Genomic DNA, 21,387 nt, shown 5'->3' on the forward strand with positions numbered 1-21,387 from the left:
ACGAAGGAGGGTGGAAGAGAGCGAAACGAGATGAAGGAGGGTGAAAGAGAGCGAAACGAGACGAAGGAGGGTGAAAGAGAACGAAACGAGATGAAGGAAGGGGAAAGAGAGCGAAACGAGACGAAGGAGGGTGAAAGAGAGCGAAACGAGACGAAGAAGGGTGAGAGAGGGCGAAACGAGATGAAGGAGGGTCAAAGAGAGTGAAACGAGACGAAGGAGGGTGGAAGAGAACGAATGAGACGGAGGAGGGTCAGAGAGAGCAAAACGAGATGAAGGAGGGTAAAAGAGAGCGAAATGAGGCAAAGGAAGGTGAAAGAGAGAGAAACGAGACGAAGGAGGGTGAAAGAGATCGAAACAAGACGAAGGAGGGTGAAAAAGAGCGAAACAAGACGAAGGAGGGTGAAAGAAGGCGAAACGAGACGAAGGAGGGTGAAAGAGAGCGAAACGAGACGAAGGAGGGTGAAAGAGAACGAAACGAGATGAAGGAAGGGGAAAGAGAGCGAAACGAGACGAAGGAGGGTGAAAGAGAGCGAAACGAGACGAAGAAGGGTGAGAGAGGGTGAAACGAGATGAAGGAGGGTGGAAGAGAGCGAAACGAGACGAAGGAGGGTGAAACAGAGCTAAACGAGACGAAGGAGGGTCAAAGAGAGCGAAAAGAGACGAAGGAGGGTAAAAGAGAGCGAAACGAGACGAAGGAGGGTGAAAGAGAGTGAAACGAGGCAAAGGAAGGTGAAAGAGAGAGAAACGAGACGAAGGAGGGTGAAAGAGAGCGAAACGAGACGAAGGAGGGTGAAAGAGAGCGAAAAGAGACGAAGAAGGGTGAGTGAGAGCGAAACGAGATGAAGGAGGGTGAAAGAGAGCGAAACGAGACGAAGGAGGGTGAAAGAGAGTGAAACGAGACAAAGGAGGGTGAGAGATAGCGAAACGAGATGAAGGAGGGTGAAGGTGGGCGAAACGAGACGAAGGAGGGTGGAAGAGAGCGAAACGAGACGAAGGAGGGTGAAAGAGAGCGAAACGAGACGAAGGAGGGTGAAAGAGAACAAAACGAGATGAAGGAAGGGGAAAGAGAGCGAAACGAGACGAAGGAGGGTGAAAGAGAGCGAAACGAGACGAAGGAGGGTCAAAGAGAGTGAAACGAGACGAAGGAGGGTGGAAGAGAGCGAAATGAGACGGAGGAGGGTCAAAGAGAGCAAAACGAGATGAAGAAGGGTAAAAGAGAGCGAAACGAGGCAAAGGAAGGTGAAAGAGAGAGAAACGAGACGAAGGAGGGTGAAAGAGATCGAAACAAGACGAAGGACGGTGAAAAAGAGCGAAACAAGACGAAGGAGGGTGGAAGAGAGCGAAACGAGACGAAGGAGGGTGAAAGAGAGCAAAACGAGACGAAGGAGGGTGAAAGAGAGTGAAACGAGACGAAGGAGGGTGAAAGAGAGCGGAACGAGGTGAAGGAGGGTGAAAGAGAGTGAAACGAGACGAAGGAGGATGAAAGAAGGCGAAACGAGACGAAGGAGGGTGAAAGAGAGCGAAACGAGACGAAGGAGGGTGAGTGAGAGCGAAACGAGATGAAGGAGGGTGAAAGAGAGCGAAACGAGACGATGGAGAGTTAAGGAGGGCGAACCGAAACGAAGGAGGGTGTAAAAGAGCGAAACGAGACGAAGGAGGGCGACAGAGATTGAAACGAGACGGAGGAGGGTGAACGAGAGCGAAACGAGGCGAAGGAGGGTGGAAGAGAGCAAAACGAGACGAAGGAGGGTGAAAGATAGTGAAACGAGACGAAGGAGGATGAAAGAAGGCGAAACGAGACGAAGGAGGGTGAGAGATTGCGAAACGAGACGAAGGAGGGTGAGAGATAGCGAAACGAGACGAAGGAGGGTGAAAGAAAGCAAACGAGATGAAGGAGTGTGAAAGAGAGCGAAACGAGACGATGGAGAGTGAAGGAGGGCGAACCGAAACGAAGGAGGATGTAACAGAGCGAAACGAGACGAAGGAGGGCGAAAGAGATTGAAACGAGACGGAGGAGGGTGAACGAGAGCGAAACGAGGCGAAGGAGGGTGAAGGAGAGCGAAACGAGACGAAGGTGGGTCAAAGAGAGCGAAACGAGACGAAGGAGGGTGAAAGAGTGCGAAACGAGATGAAGGAGGGTGAACGAGAGCGAAACGAGACGAAGGAGGGTGAAAGAGTGCGAAACGAAACGAAGGAATGTGAAAGAGAGTGAAACGACACGAAGGAGGGTGGAAGAGAGCTAAACGAGATGAAGGAGGGTGAAAGAGATGAAACGAAATGAAGGAGAGTGAAAGAGAGTGAAACGAGACGAAGGAGGGTGAAAGAGAGCTAAGCGAGACGAAGGAGGGTGAAAGAGAGCGAAACGGGGCGAAGGAGGGTGAAAGAGAGCGAAACGAGACGAAGGAGTGTCAAAGAGAGCAAAACGAGACGAAGGGGTTTGAAAGAGAGCGAAACGAGACGAAGGAGGGTGAAAGAGAGTTAAACGAGGCGAAGGAAGGTGAAAGACAGCGAAACGAGTCAAAGGAGGGTGAAAGAGATGAAACGAGCTAAAGGAGTGTGAAAGAGAGTGAAACGATCGAAGGAGGGTGAAAGAGAGCGAAACGAGACAAAGGAGGGTGGAAGAGAGCGAAACGAGACGAACGAGGGTGAAAGAGAGCTAAACGAGACGAAGGAGGTTGAAAGAGAGCGAAACGAGACGAAGGAGGGTAAAAGAGAGCAAAACGAGATGAAGGAGGGTGAAAGAGAGCGAAAAGAGGCAAAGGAAGGTGAAAGAGAGAGAAACGAGACGAAGGAGGGTGAAATAGATCGAAACAAGACGAAGGAGGGGGAAAGAGAGTGAAACGAGATGAAAGAGGGTGAAAGAAGGCGAAACGAGACGAAGGAGGGTGGAAGAGAGCGAAACGAGATGAAGGAGGGTGAGAGAGAGCGAAACGAGATGAAGGAGGGTGAAAGAGAGCGAAACGAGACGAAGGAGGGTGAAAGAGAGCGAAACGAGACGAAGGAGGGTGGAAGAGAGCGAAACGAGACAAAGGAGGGTGGAAGAGAGCAAAACGAGATGAACGAGGGTGAAAGAGAGCGAAACGAGACGAAGGAATGTGAAAGAGAGCTAAACGAGACGAAGGAGGGTGAAAGAGAGCGAAACGAGACAAAGGAGGGTGAAAGAGAGCGAAACGAGGCGAAGGAAGGTGAAAGAGAGCGAAACGAGACGAAGGATGGTGAAAGAGAACGAAACGAGACGAAGGAGGGGGAAAGAGAGCGAAACAAGACGAAGGAGGGTGAAAAAGAGCGAAACGAGACGAAGGAGGGAGGAAGAGAGTGAAACGAGATGAAGGAGGGTGAGAGAGAGCCAAACGAGACGAAGGAGTGTGGAAGAGAGCGAAACGAGACGAAGGAGGGTGAGAGATAGCGAAACGAGACGAAGGAGTGTGAAAGAGAGCGAAACAAGACGAAGGAGGGTGAAGGAGGGCGAAACGAGACTAAGGAGTGTGGAAGAGAGCGAAACGAGACGAAGGAGTGTGAAAGAGAGTGAAACAAGACGAAGGAGGGTGAAGGAGGGCGAAACGAGACTAAGGAGTGTGGAAGAGAGCGAAACGAGACGAAGGAGGGTGAAAGAGAGCTAAACGAGATGAAGGAGGGTCAAAGAGAGCGAAAAGAGACGAAGGAGGGTAAAAGAGAGCGAAACGAGACGAAGGAGGGTGAAAGAGAGCGAAACGAGGCAAAGGAAGGTGAAAGAGAGAGAAACGAGACGAAGGAGGGTGAAACAGATCGAAACAAGACGAAGGAGGGTGAAAAAGAGCGAAACAAGACGAAGGAGGGTGAAAGAGAGCGAAAAGAGACGAAGAAGTGTGAGTGAGAGCGAAACGAGATGAAGGAGGGTGAAAGAGAGCGAAACGAGATGAAGGAGGGTGAAAGAGAGTGAAACGAGACAAAGGAGGGTGAGAGATAGCGAAACGAGATGAAGGAGGGTGAAGGTGGGCGAAACGAGACGAAGGAGGGTGGAAGAGAGCGAAACGAGATGAAGGAGGGTGAAAGAGAGCGAAACGAGACGAAGGAGGGTGAAAGAGAACGAAACGAGATGAAGGAAGGGGAAAGAGAGCGAAACGAGACGAAGGAGGGTGAAAGAGATCGAAACGAGACGAAGAAGGGTGAGAGAGGGCGAAACGAGATGAAGGAGGGTCAAAGAGAGTGAAACGAGACGAAGGAGGGTGGAAGAGAACGAATGAGACGGAGGAGGGTCAGAGAGAGCAAAACGAGATGAAGGAGGGTAAAAGAGAGCGAAATGAGGCAAAGGAAGGTGAAAGAGAGAGAAACGAGACGAAGGAGGGTGAAAGAGATCGAAACAAGACGAAGGAGGGTGAAAAAGAGCGAAACAAGACGAAGGAGGGTGAAAGAAGGCGAAACGAGACGAAGGAGGGTGAAAGAGAGCGAAACGAGACGAAGGAGGGTGAAAGAGAACGAAACGAGATGAAGGAAGGGGAAAGAGAGCGAAACGAGACGAAGGAGGGTGAAAGAGAGCGAAACGAGACGAAGAAGGGTGAGAGAGGGCGAAACGAGATGAAGGAGGGTGGAAGAGAGCGAAACGAGACGAAGGAGGGTGAAACAGAGCTAAACGAGACGAAGGAGGGTCAAAGAGAGCGAAAAGAGACGAAGGAGGGTAAAAGAGAGTGAAACGAGACGAAGGAGGGTGAAAGAGAGTGAAACGAGGCAAAGGAAGGTGAAAGAGAGAGAAACGAGACGAAGGAGGGTGAAAGAGATCGAAACAAGACGAAGGAGGGTGAAAAAGAGCGAAACAAGACGGAGGAGGGTGAAAGAAGGCGAAACGAGACGAAGGAGGGTGAAAGAGAGCGAAAAGAGACGAAGAAGGGTGAGTGAGAGCGAAACGAGATGAAGGAGGGTGAAAGAGAGCGAAACGAGACGAAGGAGGGTGAAAGAGAGTGAAACGAGACAAAGGAGGGTGAGAGATAGCGAAACGAGATGAAGGAGGGTGAAGGTGGGCGAAACGAGACGAAGGAGGGTGGAAGAGAGCGAAACGAGACGAAGGAGGGTGAAAGAGAGCGAAACGAGACGAAGGAGGGTGAAAGAGAACAAAACGAGATGAAGGAAGGGGAAAGAGAGCGAAACGAGACGAAGGAGGGTGAAAGAGAGCGAAACGAGACGAAGGAGGGTCAAAGAGAGTGAAACGAGACGAAGGAGGGTGGAAGAGAGCGAAATGAGACGGAGGAGGGTCAAAGAGAGCAAAACGAGATGAAGAAGGGTAAAAGAGAGCGAAACGAGGCAAAGGAAGGTGAAAGAGAGAGAAAAGAGACGAAGGAGGGTGAAAGAGATCGAAACAAGACGAAGGACGGTGAAAAAGAGCGAAACAAGACGAAGGAGGGTGGAAGAGAGCGAAACGAGACGAAGGAGGGTGAAAGAGAGCGAAACGAGATGAAGGAGGGTGAAAGAGAACGAAACGAGATGAAGGAAGGGGAAAGAGAGCGAAACGAGACGAAGGAGGGTGAAAGAGAGCGAAACGAGACGAAGAAGGGTGAGAGAGGGCGAAACGAGATGAAGGAGGGTGGAAGAGAGCGAAACGAGACGAAGGAGGGTCAAAGAGAGTGAAACGAGACGAAGGAGGGTGGAAGAGAGCGAAATGAGACGGTGGAGAGTCAAAGAGAGCAAAACGAGATGAAGGAGGGTAAAAGAGAGCGAAACGAGATGAAGGAGGGTGAAAGAGAGTGAATCGAGGCAAAGGAAGGTGAAAGAGAGAGAAACGAGTCGAAGGAGGGTGAAATAGATCGAAACAAGACGAAGGAGGGGAAAGAGAGTGAAACGAGATGAAAGAGGGTGAAAGAAGGCGAAACGAGAAGAAGGAGGGTGGAAGAGAGCGAAACGAGACGAAGGAGGGTGGGAGAGAGCGAAACGAGATGAAGGAGGGTGAAAGAGAGCGAAACGAGACGAAGGAGGGTGAAAGAGAGCGAAACGAGACGAAGGAGGGTGGAAGAGAGAGAAACGAGACAAAGGAGGGTGGAAGAGAGCGAAACGAGACAAACGAGGGTGAAAGAAGGCGAAACGAGAAGAAGGAGGGTGGAAGAGAGCGAAACGAGACGAAGGAGGGTGGGAGAGAGCGAAACGAGATGAAGGAGGGTGAAAGAGAGCGAAACGAGACGAAGGAGGGTGAAAGAGAGCGAAACGAGACGAAGGAGGGTGGAAGAGAGAGAAACGAGACAAAGGAGGGTGGAAGAGAGCGAAACGAGACAAACGAGGGTGAAAGAGAGCGAAACGAGACGAAGGAAGGTGAAAGGTAGCTAAACGAGACGAAGGAGGGTGAAAGAGAGCCAAACGAGACAAAGGAGGGTGAAAGAGAGCGAAACGAGGCGAAGGATGGTGAAAGAGAGCGAAACGAGACGAAGGAGGGTGAAAGAGAACGAAACGAGACGAAGGAGGGGGAAAGAGAGCGAAACGAGACGAAGGAGGGTGAACGAAGGCAAAGCGAGACGAAGGAGGGAGGAAGAGAGTGAAACGAGAGGAAGGAGGGTGAGAGAGAGCCAAACGAGACGAAGGAGGGTGGAAGAGAGCGAAACAGGACGAAGGATGGCGAGCGATAGCGAAACGAGACGAAGGAGGGTGAAAGAGAGCGAAACGAGACGATGCAGTGTGAAAGAGAGCGAAACGAGACGAAGGAGCGTGAAGGAGGGTGAAACGAGATGAAGGAGGGTGGAAGAGAGCAAAACGAGACGAAGGAGGGTGAAAGAGAGTGAAACGAGACGAAGGAGGGTGAAAGAGAGCGGAACGAGGCGAAGGAGGGTGAAAGAGAGTGAAACGAGACGAAGGAGGATGAAAGAAGGCGAAACGAGACGAAGGAGGGTGAAAGAGAGCGAAACGAGACGAAGGAGGGTGAGTGAGAGCGAAACGAGATGAAGGAGGGTGAAAGAGAGCGAAGCGAGACGATGGAGAGTTAAGGAGGGCGAACCGAAACGAAGGAGGGTGTAAAAGAGCGAAACGAGACGAAGGAGGGCGACAGAGATTGAAACGAGACGGAGGAGGGTGAACGAGAGCGAAACGAGGCGAAGGAGGGTGGAAGAGAGCAAAACGAGACGAAGGAGGGTGAAAGATAGTGAAACGAGACGAAGGAGGATGAAAGAAGGCGAAACGAGACGAAGGAGGGTGAGAGATAGCGAAACGAGACGAAGGAGGGTGAAAGAAAGCGAAACGAGATGAAGGAGTGTGAAAGAGAGCGAAACGAGACGATGGAGAGTGAAGGAGGGCGAACCGAAACGAAGGAGGGTGTAACAGAGCGAAACGAGACGAAGGAGGGCGAAAGAGATTGAAACGAGACGGAGGAGGGTGAACGAGAGCGAAACGAGGCGAAGGAGGGTGAAGGAGAGCGAAACGAGACGAAGGAGGGTGAAAGAGAGCGAAGCGAGACGATGGAGAGTTAAGGAGGGCGAACCGAAACGAAGGAGGGTGTAAAAGAGCGAAACGAGACGAAGGAGGGCGACAGAGATTGAAACGAGACGGAGGAGGGTGAACGAGAGCGAAACGAGGCGAAGGAGGGTGGAAGAGAGCAAAACGAGACGAAGGAGGGTGAAAGATAGTGAAACGATACGAAGGAGGATGAAAGAAGGCGAAACGAGACGAAGGAGGGTGAGAGATAGCGAAACGAGACGAAGGAGGGTGAAAGAAAGCGAAACGAGATGAAGGAGTGTGAAAGAGAGCGAAACGAGACGATGGAGAGTGAAGGAGGGCGAACCGAAACGAAGGAGGGTGTAACAGAGCGAAACGAGACGAAGGAGGGCGAAAGAGATTGAAACGAGACGGAGGAGGGTGAACGAGAGCGAAACGAGGCGAAGGAGGGTGAAGGAGAGCGAAACGAGACGAAGGTGGGTCAAAGAGAGCGAAACGAGACGAAGGAGGGTGAAAGAGTGCGAAACGAGATGAAGGAGTGTGAAAGAGAGCAAAACGAGACGAAGGAGGGCGAAACGAGACGAAGGAGGGTGGAAGAGAGCGAAACGAGACGAAGGAGGGTGGAAGAGAGCGAAACGAGACGAACGACGGTGAAAGAGAGCGAAACGAGACGAAGGAATGTGAAAGAGAGCTAAACGAGACGAAGGAGGGTGAAAGAGAGCGAAACGAGACAAAGGAGGGTGAAAGAGAGCGAAACGAGGCGAAGGAAGGTGAAAGAGAGCGAAACGAGACGAAGGAGGGTGAAAGAGAACGAAACGAGACGAAGGACGGGGGAAAGAGAGCGAAACAAGACGAAGGAGGGTGAAAAAGAGCGAAACGAGACGAAGGAGGGAGGAAGAGAGTGAAACGAGACGAAGGAGGGTGAGAGAGAGCCAAACGAGACGAAGGAGTGTGGAAGAGAGCGAAACGAGTCGAAGGAGGGTGAGAGATAGCGAAACGAGACAAAGGAGGGTGAAAGAGAGCGAAACGAGACGAAGGAGTGTGAAAGAGAGCGAAACAAGACGAAGGAGGGTGAAGGAAGGCGAAACGAGACTAAGGAGTGTGGAAGAGAGCGAAACGAGACGAAGGAGGGTGAAAGAGAGCTAAACGAGACGAAGGAGGGTCAAAGAGAGCGAAAAGAGACGTAGGAGGGTAAAAGAGAGCGAAACGAGACGAAGGAGGGTGAAAGAGAGCGAAACGAGGCAAAGGAAGGTGAAAGAGAGAGAAACGAGACGAAGGAGGGTGAAAGAGATCGAAACAAGACGAAGGAGGGTGAAAAAGAGCGAAACGAGATGAAGGAGGGTGAAAGAGAGCGAAACGAGACGAAGGAGGGTGAAAGAGTGTGAAACGAGACAAAGGAGGGTGAGAGATAGCGAAACGAGATGAAGGAGGGTGAAGGTGGGCGAAACGAGGCGAAGGAGGGTGAAAGAGAGCGAAACGAGACGAAGGAGGGTGAAAGAGAACGAAACGAGATGAAGGAAGGGGAAAGAGAGCGAAACGAGACGAAGGAGGGTGAAAGAGAGCGAAACGAGACGAAGAAGGGTGAGAGAGGGCGAAACGAGATGAAGGAGGGTGGAAGAGAGCGAAACGAGACGAAGGAGGGTCAAAGAGAGTGAAACGAGACGAAGGAGGGTGGAAGAGAACGAAATGAGACGGAGGAGGGTCAAAGAGAGCAAAACGAGATGAAGGAGGGTAAAAGAGAGCGAAATGAGGCAAAGGAAGGTGAAAGAGAGAGAAACGAGACGAAGGAGGGTGAAAGAGATCGAAACAAGACGAAGGAGGGTGAAAAAGAGCGAAACAAGACGAAGTAGGGTGAAAGAAGGCGAAACGAGACGAAGGAGGGTGAAAGAGAGCGAAAAGAGACGAAGAAGGGTGAGTGAGAGCGAAACGAGATGAAGGAGGGTGAAAGAGAGCAAAACGAGACGAAGGAGGGTGAAAGAGAGTGAAACGAGACAAAGGAGGGTGAGAGATAGCAAAACGAGATGAAGGAGGGTGAAAGAGAGCGAAACGAGACGAAGGAGGGTGAAAGAGAACGAAACGAGATGAAGGAAGGGGAAAGAGAGCGAAACGAGACGAAGGAGGGTGAAAGAGAGCGAAACGAGACGAAGAAGGGTGAGAGAGGGCGAAACGAGATGAAGGAGGGTGGAAGAGAGCGAAACGAGACGAAGGAGGGCGACAGAGATTGAAACGAGACGGAGGAGGGTGAACGAGAGCGAAACGAGGCGAAGGAGGGTGGAAGAGAGCAAAACGAGACGAAGGAGGGTGAAAGATAGTGAAACGAGACGAAGGAGAATGAAAGAAGGCGAAACGAGACGAAGGAGGGTGAGGCATAGCGAAACGAGACGAAGGAGGGTGAAAGGAAGCGAAACGAGATGAAGGAGTGTGAAAGAGAGCGAAACGAGACGATGGAGAGTGAAGGAGGGCGAACCGAAACGAAGGAGGGTGTAACAGAGCGAAACGAGACGAAGGAGGGCGAAAGAGATTGAAACGAGACGGAGGAGGGTGAACGAGAGCGAAACGAGGCGAAGGAGGGTGAAGGAGAGCGAAACGAGACGAAGGTGGGTCAAAGAGAGCGAAACGAGACGAAGGAGGATGAAAGAGTGCGAAACGAGATGAAGGAGTGTGAAAGAGAGCGAAACGAGACGAAGGAGGGCGAAACGAGACGATGGAGGGTGGAAGAGAGCGAAGCGAGACGAAGGAGGGTGAAAGAGAGCGAAACGAGACGAAGGAGGGTGAAAGAGAGCGAAACGAGGCGAAGGAGGGTGAAAGTGAGCGAAACGAGACAAAGGAGGGTGGTAGAGAGCGAAACGAGACGAACGAGGGTGAAAGAGAGCGAAACGAGACGAAGGAATGTGAAAGAGAGCTAAACGAGACGAAGGAGGGTGAAAGAGAGCGAAACGAGACAAAGGAGGGTGAAAGAGAGCGAAACGAGGCGAAGGAAGGTGAAAGAGAGCGAAACGAGACGAAGGAGGGTGAAAGAGAACGAAACGAGACGAAGGAGGGGGAAAGAGAGCGAAACAGGACGAAGGAGGGTCAAAGAGAGTGAAACGAGACGAAGGAGGGTGGAAGAGAGCGAAATGAGACGGAGGAGGGTCAAAGAGAGCAAAACGAGATGAAGAAGGGTAAAAGAGAGCGAAACGAGGCAAAGGAAGGTGAAAGAGAGAGAAAAGAGACGAAGGAGGGTGAAAGAGATCGAAACAAGACGAAGGACGGTGAAAAAGAGCGAAACAAGACGAAGGAGGGTGGAAGAGAGCGAAACGAGACGAAGGAGGGTGAAAGAGAGCGAAACGAGATGAAGGAGGGTGAAAGAGAACGAAACGAGATGAAGGAAGGGGAAAGAGAGCGAAACGAGACGAAGGAGGGTGAAAGAGAGCGAAACGAGACGAAGAAGGGTGAGAGAGGGCGAAACGAGATGAAGGAGGGTGGAAGAGAGCGAAACGAGACGAAGGAGGGTCAAAGAGAGTGAAACGAGACGAAGGAGGGTGGAAGAGAGCGAAATGAGACGGTGGAGAGTCAAAGAGAGCAAAACGAGATGAAGGAGGGTAAAAGAGAGCGAAACGAGATGAAGGAGGGTGAAAGAGAGTGAATCGAGGCAAAGGAAGGTGAAAGAGAGAGAAACGAGTCGAAGGAGGGTGAAATAGATCGAAACAAGACGAAGGAGGGGAAAGAGAGTGAAACGAGATGAAAGAGGGTGAAAGAAGGCGAAACGAGAAGAAGGAGGGTGGAAGAGAGCGAAACGAGACGAAGGAGGGTGGGAGAGAGTGAAACGAGATGAAGGAGGGTGAAAGAGAGCGAAACGAGACGAAGGAGGGTGAAAGAGAGCGAAACGAGACGAAGGAGGGTGGAAGAGAGAGAAACGAGACAAAGGAGGGTGGAAGAGAGCGAAACGAGACAAACGAGGGTGAAAGAAGGCGAAACGAGAAGAAGGAGGGTGGAAGAGAGCGAAACGAGACGAAGGAGGGTGGGAGAGAGCGAAACGAGATGAAGGAGGGTGAAAGAGAGCGAAACGAGACGAAGGAGGGTGAAAGAGAGCGAAACGAGACGAAGGAGGGTGGAAGAGAGAGAAACGAGACAAAGGAGGGTGGAAGAGAGCGAAACGAGACAAACGAGGGTGAAAGAGAGCGAAACGAGACGAAGGAAGGTGAAAGGTAGCTAAACGAGACGAAGGAGGGTGAAAGAGAGCCAAACGAGACAAAGGAGGGTGAAAGAGAGCGAAACGAGGCGAAGGATGGTGAAAGAGAGCGAAACGAGACGAAGGAGGGTGAAAGAGAACGAAACGAGACGAAGGAGGGGGAAAGAGAGCGAAACGAGACGAAGGAGGGTGAACGAAGGCAAAGCGAGACGAAGGAGGGAGGAAGAGAGTGAAACGAGAGGAAGGAGGGTGAGAGAGAGCCAAACGAGACGAAGGAGGGTGGAAGAGAGCGAAACAGGACGAAGGATGGCGAGCGATAGCGAAACGAGACGAAGGAGGGTGAAAGAGAGCGAAACGAGACGATGCAGTGTGAAAGAGAGCGAAACGAGACGAAGGAGCGTGAAGGAGGGTGAAACGAGATGAAGGAGGGTGGAAGAGAGCAAAACGAGACGAAGGAGGGTGAAAGAGAGTGAAACGAGACGAAGGAGGGTGAAAGAGAGCGGAACGAGGCGAAGGAGGGTGAAAGAGAGTGAAACGAGACGAAGGAGGATGAAAGAAGGCGAAACGAGACGAAGGAGGGTGAAAGAGAGCGAAACGAGACGAAGGAGGGTGAGTGAGAGCGAAACGAGATGAAGGAGGGTGAAAGAGAGCGAAGCGAGACGATGGAGAGTTAAGGAGGGCGAACCGAAACGAAGGAGGGTGTAAAAGAGCGAAACGAGACGAAGGAGGGCGACAGAGATTGAAACGAGACGGAGGAGGGTGAACGAGAGCGAAACGAGGCGAAGGAGGGTGGAAGAGAGCAAAACGAGACGAAGGAGGGTGAAAGATAGTGAAACGAGACGAAGGAGGATGAAAGAAGGCGAAACGAGACGAAGGAGGGTGAGAGATAGCGAAACGAGACGAAGGAGGGTGAAAGAAAGCGAAACGAGATGAAGGAGTGTGAAAGAGAGCGAAACGAGACGATGGAGAGTGAAGGAGGGCGAACCGAAACGAAGGAGGGTGTAACAGAGCGAAACGAGACGAAGGAGGGCGAAAGAGATTGAAACGAGACGGAGGAGGGTGAACGAGAGCGAAACGAGGCGAAGGAGGGTGAAGGAGAGCGAAACGAGACGAAGGAGGGTGAAAGAGAGCGAAGCGAGACGATGGAGAGTTAAGGAGGGCGAACCGAAACGAAGGAGGGTGTAAAAGAGCGAAACGAGACGAAGGAGGGCGACAGAGATTGAAACGAGACGGAGGAGGGTGAACGAGAGCGAAACGAGGCGAAGGAGGGTGGAAGAGAGCAAAACGAGACGAAGGAGGGTGAAAGATAGTGAAACGATACGAAGGAGGATGAAAGAAGGCGAAACGAGACGAAGGAGGGTGAGAGATAGCGAAACGAGACGAAGGAGGGTGAAAGAAAGCGAAACGAGATGAAGGAGTGTGAAAGAGAGCGAAACGAGACGATGGAGAGTGAAGGAGGGCGAACCGAAACGAAGGAGGGTGTAACAGAGCGAAACGAGACGAAGGAGGGCGAAAGAGATTGAAACGAGACGGAGGAGGGTGAACGAGAGCGAAACGAGGCGAAGGAGGGTGAAGGAGAGCGAAACGAGACGAAGGTGGGTCAAAGAGAGCGAAACGAGACGAAGGAGGGTGAAAGAGTGCGAAACGAGATGAAGGAGTGTGAAAGAGAGCGAAACGAGACGAAGGAGGGCGAAACGAGACGAAGGAGGGTGGAAGAGAGCGAAACGAGACGAAGGAGGGTGGAAGAGAGCGAAACGAGACGAACGACGGTGAAAGAGAGCGAAACGAGACGAAGGAATGTGAAAGAGAGCTAAACGAGACGAAGGAGGGTGAAAGAGAGCGAAACGAGACAAAGGAGGGTGAAAGAGAGCGAAACGAGGCGAAGGAAGGTGAAAGAGAGCGAAACGAGACGAAGGAGGGTGAAAGAGAACGAAACGAGACGAAGGACGGGGGAAAGAGAGCGAAACAAGACGAAGGAGGGTGAAAAAGAGCGAAACGAGACGAAGGAGGGAGGAAGAGAGTGAAACGAGACGAAGGAGGGTGAGAGAGAGCCAAACGAGACGAAGGAGTGTGGAAGAGAGCGAAACGAGTCGAAGGAGGGTGAGAGATAGCGAAACGAGACAAAGGAGGGTGAAAGAGAGCGAAACGAGACGAAGGAGTGTGAAAGAGAGCGAAACAAGACGAAGGAGGGTGAAGGAAGGCGAAACGAGACTAAGGAGTGTGGAAGAGAGCGAAACGAGACGAAGGAGGGTGAAAGAGAGCTAAACGAGACGAAGGAGGGTCAAAGAGAGCGAAAAGAGACGTAGGAGGGTAAAAGAGAGCGAAACGAGACGAAGGAGGGTGAAAGAGAGCGAAACGAGGCAAAGGAAGGTGAAAGAGAGAGAAACGAGACGAAGGAGGGTGAAAGAGATCGAAACAAGACGAAGGAGGGTGAAAAAGAGCGAAACGAGATGAAGGAGGGTGAAAGAGAGCGAAACGAGACGAAGGAGGGTGAAAGAGTGTGAAACGAGACAAAGGAGGGTGAGAGATAGCGAAACGAGATGAAGGAGGGTGAAGGTGGGCGAAACGAGGCGAAGGAGGGTGAAAGAGAGCGAAACGAGACGAAGGAGGGTGAAAGAGAACGAAACGAGATGAAGGAAGGGGAAAGAGAGCGAAACGAGACGAAGGAGGGTGAAAGAGAGCGAAACGAGACGAAGAAGGGTGAGAGAGGGCGAAACGAGATGAAGGAGGGTGGAAGAGAGCGAAACGAGACGAAGGAGGGTCAAAGAGAGTGAAACGAGACGAAGGAGGGTGGAAGAGAACGAAATGAGACGGAGGAGGGTCAAAGAGAGCAAAACGAGATGAAGGAGGGTAAAAGAGAGCGAAATGAGGCAAAGGAAGGTGAAAGAGAGAGAAACGAGACGAAGGAGGGTGAAAGAGATCGAAACAAGACGAAGGAGGGTGAAAAAGAGCGAAACAAGACGAAGTAGGGTGAAAGAAGGCGAAACGAGACGAAGGAGGGTGAAAGAGAGCGAAAAGAGACGAAGAAGGGTGAGTGAGAGCGAAACGAGATGAAGGAGGGTGAAAGAGAGCAAAACGAGACGAAGGAGGGTGAAAGAGAGTGAAACGAGACAAAGGAGGGTGAGAGATAGCAAAACGAGATGAAGGAGGGTGAAAGAGAGCGAAACGAGACGAAGGAGGGTGAAAGAGAACGAAACGAGATGAAGGAAGGGGAAAGAGAGCGAAACGAGACGAAGGAGGGTGAAAGAGAGCGAAACGAGACGAAGAAGGGTGAGAGAGGGCGAAACGAGATGAAGGAGGGTGGAAGAGAGCGAAACGAGACGAAGGAGGGCGACAGAGATTGAAACGAGACGGAGGAGGGTGAACGAGAGCGAAACGAGGCGAAGGAGGGTGGAAGAGAGCAAAACGAGACGAAGGAGGGTGAAAGATAGTGAAACGAGACGAAGGAGAATGAAAGAAGGCGAAACGAGACGAAGGAGGGTGAGAGATAGCGAAACGAGACGAAGGAGGGTGAAAGAAAGCGAAACGAGATGAAGGAGTGTGAAAGAGAGCGAAACGAGACGATGGAGAGTGAAGGAGGGCGAACCGAAACGAAGGAGGGTGTAACAGAGCGAAACGAGACGAAGGAGGGCGAAAGAGATTGAAACGAGACGGAGGAGGGTGAACGAGAGCGAAACGAGGCGAAGGAGGGTGAAGGAGAGCGAAACGAGACGAAGGTGGGTCAAAGAGAGCGAAACGAGACGAAGGAGGATGAAAGAGTGCGAAACGAGATGAAGGAGTGTGAAAGAGAGCGAAACGAGACGAAGGAGGGCGAAACGAGACGATGGAGGGTGGAAGAGAGCGAAGCGAGACGAAGGAGGGTGAAAGAGAGCGAAACGAGACGAAGGAGGGTGAAAGAGAGCGAAACGAGGCGAAGGAGGGTGAAAGTGAGCGAAACGAGACAAAGGAGGGTGGTAGAGAGCGAAACGAGACGAACGAGTGTGAAAGAGAGCGAAACGAGACGAAGGAATGTGAAAGAGAGCTAAACGAGACGAAGGAGGGTGAAAGAGAGCGAAACGAGACAAAGGAGGGTGAAAGAGAGCGAAACGAGGCGAAGGAAGGTGAAAGAGAGCGAAACGAGACGAAGGAGGGTGAAAGAGAACGAAACGAGACGAAGGAGGGGGAAAGAGAGCGAAACAGGACGAAGGAGGGTGAAAAAGAGCGAAACGAGACGAAGGAGGGAGGAAGAGAGTGAAACGAGACGAAGGAGGGTGAGAGAGAGCCAAACGAGACGAAGGAGTGTGGAAGAGAGCGAAACGAGTCGAAGGAGGGTGAGAGATAGCGAAACAAGACAAAGGAGGGTGAAAGAGAGCGAAACGAGACGAAGGAGTGTGAAAGAGAGCGAAACAAGACGAAGGAGGGTGAAGGAGGGCGAAACGAGACTAAGGAGTGTGGAAGAGAGCGAAACGAGACGAAGGAGGGTGAAAGAGAGCTAAACGAGACGAAGGAGGGTCAAAGAGAGCGAAAAGAGACGTAGGAGGGTAAAAGAGAGCGAAACGAGACGAAGGAGGGTGAAAGAGAGCGAAACGAGGCAAAGGAAGGTGAAAGAGAGATAAACGAGATGAAGGAGGGTGAAAGAGATCGAAACAAGATGAAGGAGGGTGAAAGAGAGTGAAACGAGACAAAGGAGGGTGAGAGATAGCGAAACGAGATGAAGGAGGGTGAAGGTGGGCGAAACGAGGCAAAGGAGGGTGAAAGAGAGCGAAACGAGACGAAGGAGGGTGAAAGAGAACGAAACGAGATGAAGGAAGGGGAAAGAGAGCGAAACGAGACGAAGGAGGGTGAAAGAGAGCGAAACGAGACGAAGAAGGGTGAGAGAGGGCGAAACGAGATGAAGGAGCGTGGAAGAGAGCGAAACGAGACGAAGGAGGGTCAAAGAGAGTGAAACGAGACGAAGGAGGGTGGAAGAGAACGAAATGAGACGGAGGAGGGTCAAAGAGAGCAAAACGAGATGAAGGAGGGTAAAAGAGAGCGAAATGAGGCAAAGGAAGGTGAAAGAGAGAGAAACGAGACGAAGGAGGGTGAAAGAGATCGAAACAAGACGAAGGAGGGTGAAAAAGAGCGAAACAAGACGAAGTAGGGTGAAAGAAGGCGAAACGAGACGAAGGAGGGTGAAAGAGAGCGAAAAGAGACGAAGAAGGGTGAGTGAGAGCGAAACGAGATGAAGGAGGGTGAAAGAGAGCAAAACAAGACGAAGGAGGGTGAAAGAGAGTGAAACGAGACAAAGGAGGGTGAGAGATAGCGAAACGAGATGAAGGAGGGTGAAAGAGAGCGAAACGAGACGAAGGAGGGTGAAAGAGAACGAAACGAGATGAAGGAAGGGGAAAGAGAGCGAAACGAGACGAAGGAGGGTGAAAGAGAGCGAAACGAGACGAAGAAGGGTGAGAGAGGGCGAAACGAGATGAAGGAGGGTGGAAGAGAGCGAAACGAGACGAAGGAGGGTGTAACAGAGCTAAACGAGACGAAGGAGGGTCAAAGAGAGCGAAAAGAGACGAAGGAGGGTAAAAGAGAGCGAAACGAGACGAAGGAGCGTGAAAGAGAGCGAAACGAGGCAAAGGAAGGTGAAAGAGAGAGAAACGAGACGAAGGAGGGTGAAAGAGATCGAAACAAGACGAAGGAGGGTGAAAAAGAGCGAAACAAGTCGGAGGACGGTGAAAGAAGGCGAAACGAGACGAAGGAGGGTGAAAGAGAGCGAAAAGAGACGAAGAAGGGTGAGTGAGAGCGAAACGAGATGAAGGAGGGTGAAAGAGAGCGAAACGAGACGAAGGAGGGTGAAAGAGAGTGAAACGAGACAAAGGAGGGTGAGAGATAGCGAAACGAGATGAAGGAGGGTGAAGGTGGGCGAAACGAGACGAAGGAGGGTGGAAGAGAGCGAAACGAGACGAAGGAGGGTGAAAGAGAGCGAAAAGAGACGAAGAAGGGTGAGTGAGAGCGAAACGAGATGAAGGAGGGTGAAAGAGAGCGAAACGAGACGAAGGAGGGTGAAAGAGAGTGAAAAGAGACTAAGGAGGGTGAGAGATAGCGAAACGAGATGAAAGAGGGTGAAGGTGGGCGAAACGAGACGAAGGAGGGTGGAAGAGAGCGAAACGAGACGAAGGAGGGTGAAAGAGAACGAAACGAGATGAAGGAAGCGGAAAGAGAGCGAAACGAGACGAAGGAGGGTGAAAGAGAGCGAAACGAGACGAAGAAGTGTGAGAGAGGGCGAAACGAGATGAAGGAGGGTGGAAGAGAGCGAAACGACACGAAGGAGGGTCAAAGAGAGTGAAACGAGACGAAGGAGGGTGGAAGAGAGCGAAATGAGACGGTGGAAGGTCAAAGAGAGCAAAACGAGATGAAGGATGGTAAAAGAGAGCGAAACGAGATGAAGGAGGGTGAAAGAGAGTGAAACGAGGCAAAGGAAGGTGAAAGAGAGAGAAACGAGTTGAAGGAGGGTGAAATAGATCGAAACAAGACGAAGGATGGGGAAAGAGAGTGAAACGAGATGAAAGAGGGTGAAAGAAGGCGAAACGAGAAGAAGGAGGGTGGAAGAGAGCGAAACGAGACGAAGGAGGGTGGGAGAGAGCGAAACGAGATGAAGGAGGGTGAAAGAGAGCGAAACGAGACGAAGGAGGGTGAAAGAGAGCGAAACGAGACGAAGGAGGGTGGAAGAGAGAGAAACGAGACAAAGGAGGGTGGAAGAGAGCGAAACGAGACAAACGAGGGTGAAAGAGAGCGAAACGAGACGAAGGAAGGTGAAAGGGAGCTAAACGAGACGAAGGAGGGTTAAAGAGAGCCAAACGAGACAAAGGAGGGTGAAAGAGAGCGAAACGAGGCGAAGGAAGGTGAAACAGAGCGAAACGAGACGAAGGAGGGTGAAAGAGAACGAAACGAGACGAAGGAGGGGGAAAGAGAGCGAAACGAGACAAAGAAGGGTGAACGAAGGCAAAACGAGACGAAGGAGGGAGGAATAGAGTGAAACGAGACGAAGGAGGGTGAGAGAGAGCCAAACGAGACGAAGGAGGGTTGAAGAGAGCGAAACAGCACGAAGGATGGCGAGCGATACCGAAACGAGACGAAGGAGGGTGAAAGAGAGCGAAACGAGACGATGCAGTGTGAAAGAGAGCGAAACGAGACGAAGGAGGGTGAAACGAGATGAAGGAGGGTGGAAGAGAGCAAAACGAGACGAAGGAGGGTGAAAGAGAGTGAAACGAGACGAAGGAGGGTGAAAGAGAGCGGAACGAGGCGAAGGAGGGTGAAAGAGAGTGAAACGAGACGAAGGAGGATGAAAGAAGGCAAAACGAGACGAAGGAGGGTGAAAGAGAGCGAAACGAGACGAAGGAGGGTGAGTGAGAGCGAAACGAGATGAAGGAGGGCGAAAGAGAGCGAAACGAGACGATGGAGAGTTAAGGAGGGCGAACTGAAACGAAGGAGGGTGTAACAGAGCGAAACGAGACGAAGGAGGGCGACAGAGATTGAAACGAGACGGAGGAGGGTGAACGAGAGCGAAACGAGGCTAAGGAGGGTGGAAGAGAGCAAAACGAGACGAAGGAGGGTGAAAGAGAGTGAAACGAGACGAAGGAGGAAGAAAGAAGGCGAAACGAGACGAAGGAGGGTGGGAGATAGCGAAACGAGACGAAGGAGGGTGAAAGAAAGCGAAACGAGATGAAGGAGTGTGAAAGAGAGCGAAACGAGACGATGGAGAGTGAAGGAGGGCGAACCGAAACGAAGGAGGGTGTATCAGGGCGAAACGAGATGAAGGAGGGCGAAAGAGATTGAAACGAGACGGAGCAGGGTGAACGAGAGCGAAACGAGACGAAGGAGGGTGAAAGAGTGCGAAACGAGATGAAGGAGGGTGAAAGAGAGTGAAACGAGGCGAAGGAAGGTGAAAGACAGCGACATGAGTCAAAGGAGGGTGAAAGAGAGCGAAACGAGATGAAGGAGTGTGAAAGAGAGCGAAACGAGACGAAGGAGGGCGAAACGAGACGAAGGAGGGTGGAAGAGAGCGAAACGAGACGAAGGAGGGTGAAAGAGAGCGAAACGAGACGAAGGAGGATGAAAGAGAGCAAAACGAGATGAAGGAGGGTGACAGAGAGCGAAACGAGGCGAAGGAGGGTGAAACAGAGCGAAACGAGACGAAGGAGGATGAAAGAGAGCAAAACGAGATGAAGGAGGGTGACAGAGAGTGAAACGAGGCGACGGAAGGTGAAAGAGTGCGAATCGAGACAAAGGAGGGTGAAAGAGAGCGAAAAGAGATGAAGGAGGGTGAAGGAGGGCGAAACGAGACGAAGGAGGGCGAAACGAGACGAAGGAGGGTGGAAGAGAGCGAAACGAGACGAAGGACGGTGAAAGAGAGCGAAACGAGACGAAGGAGGATGAAAGAGAGCAAAACGAGATGAAGGAGGGTGACAGAGAGCGAAACGAGGCGAAGGAGGGTGAAACAGAGCGAAACGAGACGAAGGAGGATGAAAGAGAGCAAAACGAGATGAAGGAGGGTGACAGAGAGTGAAATGAGGCGACGGAAGGTGAAAGAGTGCGAATCGAGACAAAGGAGGGTGAAAGAGAGCGAAAAGAGATGAAGGAGGGTGAAGGAGGGCGAAACGAGACGAAGGAGGGTGAAAGAGATCGAAACAAGACGAAGGAGGGGGAAAGAGAGCGAAACGAGACTAAGGAGGGTGAAAGAAGGCGAAACGAGTCGAAGGAGGGTGAAAGAGAGCTAAACGAGACGAAGGAGGGTGAAAGAGAGCGAAACGAGACAAAGGAGGGTGAAAGAGAGCGAAACGAGGCGAAGGAAAGTGAAAGAGAGCGAAACGAGACGAAGGAGGGTGAGTGAGAGCGAAACGAGATGAAGGAGGGTGAAAGAGAGCGAAACGAGACGAAGGAGGGTGAGAGATAGCGAAACGAGACGAAGGAGGGTGAAAGAAAGCGAAACGAGATGAAGGAGTGTGAAAGAGAGCGAAACGAGACGATGGAGAGTGAAGGAGGGCGAACCGAAACGAAGGAGGGTGTAACACAGCGAAACGAGACGAAGGAGGGCGAAAGAGATTGAAACGAGACGGAGGAGGGTGAACGGGAGCGAAACGAGGCGAAGGAGGGTGAAGGAGAGCGAAACGAGACGAAGGAGGGTCAAAGAGAGCGAAACGAGACGAAGGAGGGTGAAAGAGAGCGAAACGAGATGAAGGAGGGTGAAAGAGAGTGAAACGAGGCGAAGGAAGGTGAAAGACAGCGACATGAGTCAAAGGAGGGTGAAAGAGAGCGAAACGAGATGAAGGAGTGTGAAAGAGAGCGAAACGAGATGAAGGAGGGTGAAGGAGGGCGAAACGAGACGAAGGAGGGTGGAAGAGAGCGAAACGAGACGAAGGAGGGTGAAAGAGAGCGAAACGAGACGAAGGAGGGTGAAAGAGAGCGAAACGAGGCGAAGGAGGGTGAAAGTGAGAGAAACGAGACGAAGGAGGATGAAAGAGAGCAAAACGAGATGAAGAAGGGTGACAGAGAGCGAAACGAGGCGAAGGAGGGTGAAACAGAGCGAAACGAGACGAAGGAGGATGAAAGAGAGCAAAACGAGATGAAGGAGGGTGACAGAGAGTGAAACGAGGCGACGGAAGGTGAAAGAGTGCGAATCGAGACAAAGGAGGGTGAAAGAGTGCGAAAAGAGATGAAGGAGGGTGAAGGAGGGCGAAACGAGACGAAGGAGGGTGAAAGAGATTGAAACAAGACGAAGGAGGGGGAAAGAGAGCGAAACGAGACTAAGGAGGGTGAAAGAAGGCGAAACGAGTCGAAGGAGGGTGAAAGAGACCTAAACGAGACGAAGGAGGGTG

The sequence above is a fragment of the Scyliorhinus torazame genome, chromosome 26 (genome assembly GCF_047496885.1).
Source record: "Scyliorhinus torazame isolate Kashiwa2021f chromosome 26, sScyTor2.1, whole genome shotgun sequence".
NCBI lineage: Eukaryota > Metazoa > Chordata > Chondrichthyes > Carcharhiniformes > Scyliorhinidae > Scyliorhinus > Scyliorhinus torazame.